This window comes from Dreissena polymorpha, chromosome 7, assembly GCF_020536995.1.
Source record: "Dreissena polymorpha isolate Duluth1 chromosome 7, UMN_Dpol_1.0, whole genome shotgun sequence".
Classification (NCBI taxonomy): Eukaryota; Metazoa; Mollusca; class Bivalvia; order Myida; family Dreissenidae; genus Dreissena; species Dreissena polymorpha.
This window is the reverse complement of record NC_068361.1, coordinates 73,012,093-73,023,311: the sequence shown is the minus strand read 5'-3', so window position 1 is coordinate 73,023,311 and position 11,219 is coordinate 73,012,093. Positions and strand designations below refer to the sequence as shown.

At 33.5% G+C, this 11,219-nt stretch overlaps 1 long non-coding RNA gene across 1 annotated transcript; it reads left to right on the top strand.

Annotated features, from left to right (window-relative positions):
• The first annotated feature begins 9,578 nt into the window (after positions 1-9,578).
• Positions 9,579-10,499, top strand: LOC127838295 (uncharacterized). The gene is made up of 2 exons (XR_008029763.1): positions 9,579-9,714; positions 10,183-10,499. It is a non-coding gene; the product is annotated as an uncharacterized LOC127838295 (long non-coding RNA).
• The last annotated feature ends 720 nt before the right edge of the window (positions 10,500-11,219 follow it).

Below are 11,219 nucleotides of genomic sequence, written 5' to 3'. Positions count from 1 at the left end.
TCAGACCGGCTAATAATTTAAACAGTATTATGTTTTATATGAAAAATATTTTTTACATATTACATTACTACAAATGAAATGGTTAATATACCGTACCATTGGCCAAAATTAGCAGTAGCTGCATCAATGTGATTGTTTGCCACACCTACAGTTTGAGCATGCACTTGAAAAAGAAAAGAACTCAATACGGTAAATCATACTATAGTGGATTTACAAATCTGGGATGAATAACTCGCACCTAGGTTTATAAGATTAGAGATAATATACTTATTTATAAATCTGCATTGTTTATTCAAGATGCTATATGAAACGCTCGGAAGCATTACATGTATCCGACAGATATTAAAAATGTATCAATATGCAAATTATACTATCTATGTAAATAGTATTAGTTATTTTTACATGAACTTGTAAGTCCACTGGTTAATAATTAATAGAAGTTATTGATCTAAACTATACATGTTTATACTTTAAACAATTCCTCTTATTTATTATCGTATGACTACACCAATAACATGGCAACTTAGTGACTCGTAAGCCGTTTATATGGCTGGGTAGTACAATGTTTTGTAAATATATTTGTTTAAAATAATATTGATCGTATTATTACTGTAAATACCAATTACTGTCTAGTATTATGCGTCATTTTAATAAAAAACGTGTATAAAACTACTATGATTCAATAGCTTTTTTGCGCCTAAGAGTACTATTGCCATATTTTGTGCAGTATTTTGCGCAGTGGGATAATTGAACGCCAATACAAATTGTTATAAATTAGGGGAATGCAAACTTACGGAAATGTTTAACATAAACCAATATCTTAGCTTTTATGATAACGAGATGACAGACCCCGCAGTATGACAGTATATTTGTACTCGGAACAGAGGAACTAGTACATAGAACACAACACTGAAACAAATAGAATACACATTGGGTCACCATGTCGGAACATTTAATTTTAACTATTGGGACTTTTAATACGGACCTCCGGATATACGGACATACAGGTGGGTGTACAAGTACAATGTGTAATGCCTGGCACGTTTTTGGAGTATTCGTTCAACAGATTTTGTTTACAGTTTTTTAAATTCAAACTTAAATTAAGTTACTTCAGTTATATATTGCGACAACAACGCTTTTATCGAACTCTTTCTGATTATTTTAACTGGTGTTTTAATATCATCTTTTGATGTCATTAAACATGCAAAAATGATTTGAATTGTACTCGGATTATGTTATGCAAAGTTCTATATCACAACTAGAGCATAATAAAGTCATAGTTTGGTCGTGGTGTTATAACACGATATTTTTAGGATAGCGCCGTTTTTCACTTTCCATAGCAGAACTACAATATTTGCGCTCAGTCGATTAGAAAAATAAATTCTTACGCCGTTGCTGATTTATTCTTTTTAAACATAATAAACAACTACATGTAATACAAACAAAGGGGGATACAATTTATAAGATAAGTAAATTATAGACGACTGATTACCCTACTACAAATTGTGCAAAATCGCGAGTTCAACAATTATATTTGTCGTAGAAGGTTTTTGTTAAGGCTTCATGTAAATAAATTAAAATATATACTATTGAAGCAAGATGTGTTTTGTTTAGAGACACAATTAGCTTAGGAATGGAATAAGTACCTGAACACAAATTAACCATACGTATCTTGAACGGTTATAACTCCTGAACATGTAATAATAATCGCTCTGAAAATGAGCACTATTACATTTTAGCTTTTTTAGTTATATGCTATGACATTTTAAAAGATGTTTACGGACGACTTACTTCACGCTGAACTCTAACTTTCTGATAAACAAACCGTGTATGTATTACTTATTAGTGAACGCATGGAATGAAACACATACATATAAGTAAAATTAACGTGGATATCAAATTCACGCTCTGATAACATGACTTCCAAAAATATTTGCAAATACTCAATGGAGAGAATAAACTTTTAAACAAGTGCTTGATTTTAAACTGATACAGCTGCACAAAATATATAAAAAAACGTTCATACCATATATTCAAAGATGTAAAAGTATAAGAATCAATGAATGTAAAAAAGTGGTGGGCAATACGTGAGAAGATGCACATGTTATAATACGCTTACATACACTCGTCAATTGGCTGAAACTCGAAATACTATTCTTTCAAAAAAAATACAACATATATATATATATTTCATAAAAGCCATATGTCCTAGTTTAGCATTTGTCATGTACGCTCGGATTCTTAGTACACAGAAATGCAATGTATGTACCTGCATGTAAATATAGGTTAATTGCTTTAGTAAGTTACTAAATGTTTAACATCTTTAAATTAACGCATTAAAGAGTTATTTGTCTTAAAATATATATGTTACAGGCATTTTTTAAATGTTCAGCTGTCGTGACTTTTTCTTGTCCACTAAATAAGACCACATATTCAATTTTGCAATATTAAATGTAAATATTTCAAAGCTAACTTAACTAAGCTATTATTGTGATAGTTTTATCATCAAAGAGGCCTTTTCACGTTTTGGTAAATTGACAAAATTGAAAAAAGTTGTTTTATAGTCGCAAGTTTTCGTTTTAGTCATGATATTTGTGAGGAAACCGTAAAACTGAACATTTACCATGCTCTAAAATAGGCTTTTTATATGCATCTTTTGACGATTAAAAAACTTGACAATTATAAAGCGTTGCAACGCGGAACGATTGAATAATTTGGAGAGTTCTGTTGTTGTCGTTATATTTTGTGAAATTAAGAGGATCGCTTATATGAAGTATATAATACATCCAGAATTGCATAAGGAACAATAGCCGAGTGGTCTAATGCGCAGACCTTTTACTCCATGACTCCAGGGGTCAGTGGTTCGAGTCCTGCAAAGGGTTACCTTTTTCCTTTTTTAAATTTGATTCTTGTTTTTTTACTGGAGCTTTTTAGATCCAATGTTTACATTTATGAATATAAAGCATTTAATGACAAACTTCCAATCATGCCAAAAGCTGTGAAAAGGCCCCTTTAAACTACAATGAACAATGTAAGAATAGCTTTTACTTTGTTTTAATTTTGCCATTATATGTTCTATATTAAATATAATTTCGGTTACTATAAAAATATGAACTCCGTTCTACTTTTAACAAAAAACTTCGGGTCAATTGATTTACAATAAGAAGTACCGGTAATCCCACACTATATCATTATATGATACTTAATAAAATAACATTAACGTACCTTTTAGTTTGACTTTACACTATTGGCAAATCCAATCAGCAAGTTTGTGTAATTTAATTTAGTGGTGTAAAACTAAGAGTAAATTTAAACTATTGATATTAACTAAGTGTTTACAAACGTATCAAACATAAAATGCGTTCTTTATTTGATTTTGTCACGCACACAACTAAAAACTACCAAATTTACGTATCGCTTCACTGCATTAATTACTTCCTTGCTAACGATAAAACGCTTATGCTTGATGGAAGCCGGTGACTCGCGCTATATCTCAAAGAGGCGTATCCGCTTTCGCTTTGAAAGCACAAGTAAGCGAGGTTAGGTTTTACATTAAGATAGTCATTCTACCTTATTACAATTTATGAACAGATTTGCTCTATAGGAACGAGATATTTAGTGTTTTGAAGACGTCGCATACTTTTTCCAAACCCATGGCCGATCGAAAACTAGGCAACGGACCAGGAAAAGTCTCTGACTTGTAAATTCTATGTCTTGTCCATATTCGCCAGAGAAGAGCCATACATGTCTCATAACTAAAATATATTCGTTTTCAAGTTATTCATAATTTATTAACACAAAAGTAAAAACAACAACAGAAAAGTGCTTGTGCCACGCATGAGTGGCTGTTTGCATGAAGGAGCTTTTAAAAAAAAGTTATTTTTAAACAAAGTTCGAATAAATATCACACAGTCAAATTAGGCTCGGTTTTTTCGTTTAGTATCCTCCAAGAGTGAGGAGAGTATAATAATTGTGGAGAGTATGATAATTGTGGAGAGTATGATAATTGTTGGTGACGCATCCATCCTGTTCCCAAAAGGACCACGCCTCTTCAATGTTTTGGCTAAAGAAGTAATTTTTCAACATCAGGTTCGACATTAACGTGCTTTGAAACTTGTGAAAATTGTACAAACACGGGGATTTTTTTAAGTTTCTGTTTTATGTCTGAGCTTAGGGGAGTGAAGTCTTCATTATATTAACCATTTATTATTAAGTGCAAACCATTTGACCAGGAATATATATATAATATCTATGGGAAGCGATTTTCTAGCACAGTCCGAATCAAATATTTTTTTTCAAGGATAGCACTTCCATTTGAACGGCAACAGTACTTGAAACCAAAATAAATAATGTTTAGCCGAAATGTTTTAATACCGTAATCGGAGGTCCGCGAAGTCTGATAAGTAATGTGTGCTGTGTAATAGGAATGCAATATCGAGCCAAGATCGAATAACCACCTGAAAATGGTGGTTCAATATAAAGCATACATTTTTTTTCGATCCAAGATAGCTAACCTAGCTGGGCATTGGGTGTTCAACTTCAAAATAGTAGGGATGCAACAGTTAAAACGGTAAATCTAATCAATAAGTATCTAATAACGAGTTGATGTCGAATACGCAGATGGGCATTGGATATTCAAACTTTAGTGACCGCCTAATCGGGGTAAAATAACCGGCTGGAAATTGTGTGTTCAAAACATAGAACATATAAAACAATGGTAAATACCCAGATGGATATGTGGATTTCAAAAGAAAGAAAATATTTAGCCATTTTAAATACACAGCTGGGAATGCGGTATTTAGCCATTTTAGAATATTATTCGTAGTAGTATTATAATAAGGATATATATAATATAACCGCGTATTTGTAGACGTAACTGTTTTTCTGTTAATGACTAACCATAATTTTTGTACAGTCATTTACCTTCAATAACCAAAGAAACTCTATGGATATATTTCAATATATGCTACTGATACATGTATGCAGAGCTCCAGATATGACGCTTAAAGTCGTAAAAAATTAATTAAATTTAGTAATAAAGTAGACTTAAATTATGTGCGTACGGTTACACATTGAAGAAATAAAATAAGAATTCAAAATGTGTGATCATGCGTAAAACGCAATATCAATGCATATAATGTTAACATTTCATCAATGAGTTCTTACTCGTCTAGGCCCTCATTAAAATCAACAGCACTTTTACTAGAGTTGCGACACCTTAAGGGGTTTCGCGGGATGGAATGAGTGGGAACTAAACAAATTTGGATTAAAAAATTTTGGGTAAGAAAATGTGGGAACACAAATTTTGGGTACTAAACAAATGTGGGTACGAAAATTTTGGTTACGAAAAAAAATGTGGGTACGAAAATTGTGGGTACAATGGGTCAATGTTAAGGTTTTAGCATGGCGGACGCCGGACGGCGAAAAGACACGACACGACGCGATGAGCTGGCTATGACAATACCTCAGGTATTCTCCGAAAACAGCCGAGCGTATATGCATAAGTCAGTGAGTAATACTCAACAAGACTATTGTCAAGCAAATTTGTCCCCTACCGGCTCCGCCATTGTCAGAATTTATTTTATGTTTTTATTTATTGCCATAGAAACCAGAATTTTTGACGTAGGAACAAAATGAAATCACGTGCATAATGTCCTTATTGCCATCTATCCATGTTTCAAGTTTCATGAAAAAATATTAAGAACTTTTAAAGTTATCGCAGGATTCAGAAAAGTGTGACTGACTGACGGACCCACAGAGCGCAAACCATAAGTCCCCTCCGGTGAAACCGGTAGTGGACTAATAAAAGCTAGGCACGGCGTATAAAATCAGAACCACTGGGTCGAATCTGCTGAAACTTGGCCACATTATAGATTATAGTCCAAACAAGCTACAGAATTAGCGTTTTTGGACCTGACGGCGTAAAACATTAACCAATAATGGACAGCACAAAATGGGTCATTTTGTACAAAAAATGTAAACTTTAAGTGGCATTTAATGACCTTTAGACATCAGAAAATTGCAAATTTTTAATATTCTGCACACTTCGACTTGTTTTTTTTTTACAAATTTAGAAGCATTTATGCTTGGGATGTATATAAACCCTGTTATTCAGTGTCAAATTTGGCCAAAAATCACAATACAATCCCAAAAATGGCTAAGCAGCAATGCCCCTTTAACATTATTCCTTATATTTAATTGTATTGTTTAAAAAGATAACTGTGTATATTTAATCATAATGGCTCTGTATATCACACATGATAGGGCACTGCTGGGGCTTGAACCCAGAACTCATCTCACATTGTAAGATGCGTTTTTCAATTAAACTACAATGACTGTATCTTGTGAAGTGGAGCCAACATACACCCACATACCGGTAAGTGAAAAAATCATTCTGTCCATATATTTGTACTGGGCGTTAGTGAAAGTGAAAGTTTTTTTCCAGGTTTTCCCTGATTTCCAGGTTGGCTGGGAACCATGTTTAACTATGATAAAATGTTCTTTAGATGCCATGTGTATTAATGTATAGGTCTATTTTTCTGAGATATTAATGAAAATGCCTTTGGGTATGTGGCGAATATTTAAAAAATCTGCAACTTGATATATGGTGCTAACACGGTAAAATTGTATGAGCCCAAATTATAATAGATGAATGCCTATTATGCTTCTCTGCTTATACTATGACGACATGTTCATACAATGCCATTTTTATTAATATACATGTATATGCCAAATATAATGAAAAAGACTTGAAAATGTGTGTCGCAAGATACCAAGTAAGAAAAAAATCAGCATTTTTATGTAGGGTCTTCACACGGTAAAATTATTTGTGCCCAAAATAATAATAGATGAATGCATATTAGGCCTCAATGTTGCTTATACTATGACGACTGGTTCATACGATGCCATTTTTATAAATATCTATGCCAAATTTAATGAAATAGACATGAAAATGTGTATAGCCAGGTACCAAGTAAGAAAAAAATCAGCATTTTTATCTAGGGTCTTCACACGGTTAAATTATTTGTGCACAAATAATAATAGATGAATGCATATTAGGCTTCAATGTTGCTTATACTATGACTACTGGTTCATACGATGCCATTTTTATAAATATCTATGCCAAATTTAATGAAATAGACTTGAAAATGTGTGTCGCCAGGTACCAAATAAGAAAAAAATCAGCATTTTTATGTAGGGTCTTCACACAGTAAAATTATTTGTGCCCAAATAAGAATAGATGAATGCATATTAGGCTTCAATGTTGCTTATACTATGACTAATGGTTCATATGATACCATTTTTATAAATATCTATGCCAAATTTAATGAAATAGACTTGAAAATGTGATTCGCCAGGTACCAAGTAAGAAAAAAATCCGCATTTTTATGTAGGGTCTTCACACAGTAAAATTATTTGTTCCCAAATAATAATAGATGAATGCATATTAGGCTTCAATGTTGCTTATACTATGACGATATGTTCATACAATGCCATTTTTATTAACATATATGCCAAATTTAATGAAATAGAATTGAAAATGTGTGTCGCCAGGTACCAAGTAAGAAAAAAATCAGCATTTTTATGTAGGGTCTTCACACGGTAAAATTATTTGTGCCCAAATAATAATAGATGAATGCATATTAGGCTTCAATGTTGCTTATACTATGACTACTGGTTCATACGATGCCATTTTTATAAATATCTATGCCAAATTTAATGAAATAGACTTGAAAATGTGTGTCTCCAGGTAACAAATAAGAAAAAAATCAGCATTTTTATGTAGGATCTTCACACGGTAAAATTGCTTGTGCCCAAATAATAATAGATGAATGCATATTAGGCTTCAATGTTGCTTATACTATGACTACTGGTTCATACGATGCCATTTATTAAAATATCTATGCCAAATTTAATGAAAAAGACTTGAAAATGTGTGTCGCCAGGTACCAAGTAAGAAAGAAATCAGCATTTTTATGTAGGGTCTTCACACAGTAAAATTATTTGTGCCCAATTAATAATAGATGAATGCATATTAGGCTTCAATGTTGCTTATACTATGACCACTGGTTCATATGATGCCATTTTTATAAATATCTATGCCAAATTTAATGAAATAGACTTGAAAATGTGTGTCGCCAGGTACCAAGTAAGAAAAAAATCAGCATTTTTATGTAGGGTCTTCACACAGTAAAATTATTTGTCCCCAAATAATAATAGATAAATGCATATTAGGTTTCAATGCAGGGTTGGCATATTGACCGGTCAATTGAGTATTGACCGGGCCGGCAGTCAATACCCAGTTAAAACCGGTCAATACTGGTCATTACTGGTCGTTACTGGTCGATTAAAAATTGTAGCATTTAAACATTACAAAGGAGCCATTTTATATTAAATCAATAATTATTCTGTAATTGATAAACTTTTTTCTGAGTTATTTATTTTTAAAAACATCTTTAAAAAGCTGTAAAAAGTTACTTCTTAATTATTTATGGAAACAGCCTCAAATACATAAGGACTAAGGCAATATCTTTATCTCAGTGTATCACATCTGTTACTAATTAGCCGGATTTTACATAAATTCCAGGTTGATAAACACAACAAGGTAAAGGTACCTTGTAGTTGGTGAGATATAATAATAATACAGTTAGTAAGGCTCATACCCTGGGTACGGTAAATATACTAAAACGTACGCGGGAATTTTTTAACACTAAATCGGTTGTTGTCGGCTATTTTGTCAAAATTAATTATGTTTACATTTATGTCAATTTTCTGTTAAATGGCATTTATATTATCAAAACTCATTGTTAAAATCAATAATGTGATTTAATTTTAAATCTTAAATTGTTTAAAGTCGCGTCATTGTATGACGTCGTCAAGTATAATATTTTCCGCGACATCGCACGTTCACTTTTTACCGTCATAGATTTTTTAAAAGAAACATTATTTGGTTTGCAAGGTCCGTTAAATGGGGAACACCATATTCTGTCTTTATATTATGTTTTAACAATTAATTAATGCTGTGTAATAAATATTGTATAAGATATTTCGATATTTATTGAAAATGTTTCAAATTGTTATGTCAATTTTCTGTTAAATGGCATTTATATTATCAAAACTCATTGTTAAAATCAATAATGTGATTTAATTTTAAATCTTAAATTGTTTAAAGTCGCGTCATTGTATGACGTCGTCAAGTATAATATTTTCCGCAACATCGCACGTTCACTTTTTACCGTCATAGATTTTTTAAAAGAAACATTATTTGGTTTGCAAGGTCCGTTAAATGGGGAACACCATATTCTGTCTTTATATTATGTTTTAACAATTAATTAATGCTGTGTAATAAATATTGTATAAGATATTTCGATATTTATTGAAAATGTTTCAAATTGTTATTTATGAAACCTTTTATTCTAATGAGTGTATGCTATTATATTATACTTTGAATAGCATATCTGTTGTACTATAATCTTATTACTCAATTTTTATACGCCCGTATAAAATACGGGACGTATTATGTGAAACCCCTTGGCGGGCGGCGGGCGGGCGGCGGGCGGGCGGCGGGCGGCGGGCGGCGGGCGGAAGGCATCACTTTGTCCGGACTCTAATTCAAATTGTATTCATCCGATCTTCACCAAACTTGGTCAGCAGTTGCATCTAGTTGATATCTAGGCCAAGTTCGAATATGGGTCATGCCGGGTCAAAAACTAGGTCATAGGGTCAATAAGTGCATTTTCAAAGGGGCCACTTTGTCCGGACTCTATTTCAAATTGTATTCATCCGATCTTCACCAAACTTGGTCAGCAGTTGCATCTAGTTGATATCTAGGCCAAGTTCGAATATGGGTCATGCCGGGTCAAAAACTAGGTCATAGGGTCAATAAGTGCATTTTCAAAGGGGCCACTTTGTCCGGACTCTATTTCAAATTGTATTCATCCGATCTTCACCAAACTTGGTCAGCAGTTGCATCTAGTTGATATCTAGGCCAAGTTCGAATATGGGTCATGCCGGGTCAAAAACTAGGTCATAGGGTCAATAAGTGCATTTTCAAAGGGGCCACTTTGTCCGGACTCTATTTCAAATTGTATTCATCCGATCTTCACCAAACTTGGTCAGCAGTTGCATCTAGTTGATATCTAGGCCAAGTTCGAATATGGGTCATGCCGGGTCAAAAACTAGGTCATAGGGTCAATAAGTGCATTTTCAAAGGGGCCACTTTGTCTGGACTCTATTTCAAATTGTATTCATCCGATCTTCACCAAACTTGGTCAGCAGTTGCATCTAGTTGATATATAGGCCAAGTTCGAATATGGGTCATGCCGGGTCAAAAACTAGGTCATAGGGTCAATTAGTGCATTTTCAACGGCGCCACTTTGTCCGGACTCTAATTCAAATTGTATTCATCCGATCTTCACCAAATTTGGTCAGAAGTTGTGTCTAGATGATATGTAGGTCAAGTTCAAATATGGGTCATGCCGGGTCAAAAACTAGGTCACGAGGTTACTTAGTGCATTTCAAGCATTTAGCATGGTGTCCGCTCTCTAATTGAAGTAGTTTTCATCTGATCTTCACCTAATTTGGTCAGAAGTTGTGTCTAGATGATATGTAGGTCAAGTTTGAACATGGGTCATGCCGGGTCAAAAACGAGGTCACATAGTGCATTTCAAGCATTAAGCATGTTGTCCGCTCTTTAATTGAAGTAGTTTTCATCTGATCTTCACCAAATTTAGTCAGATGTTACATCTAAGTGATATCTAGGTCAAGTTCAAATATGGGTCATGCCGGGTCAATAACTAGGTCTTGAGGACACTTTCAAGCATTGAGCATGGTGTCCAAAACCCTCGAACGGGCGTATCTTGTGACAGTTTGGCACTCTTGTTATTGTTAATTTCATTTATTGTAGAGAATGGTCAATGTTACATCTAGTTGCCAATGCTTGTCGTCAACGTTAGTCGTCAATGCTTGTAATCATTGTCGTCAATGTTAGTCGTCAATCCTTATCGTCATTATACATGAAGGAAATAAAAGCAGAAACAGAGACGTATTCTTGATTACTTGCTTATTCCTACGGCGTCCTCTCAACACTCATACTAAAAAGCATGTTGATGCTGATTTTTTAAAGAGAAGTTTGTTTAAGGTAAACAATATTGTTTTACGTTAATCGGTAGCATGTTTAACGCAGTGTTCTCCAGAAACATCTGAGAAGCCAGTTATAT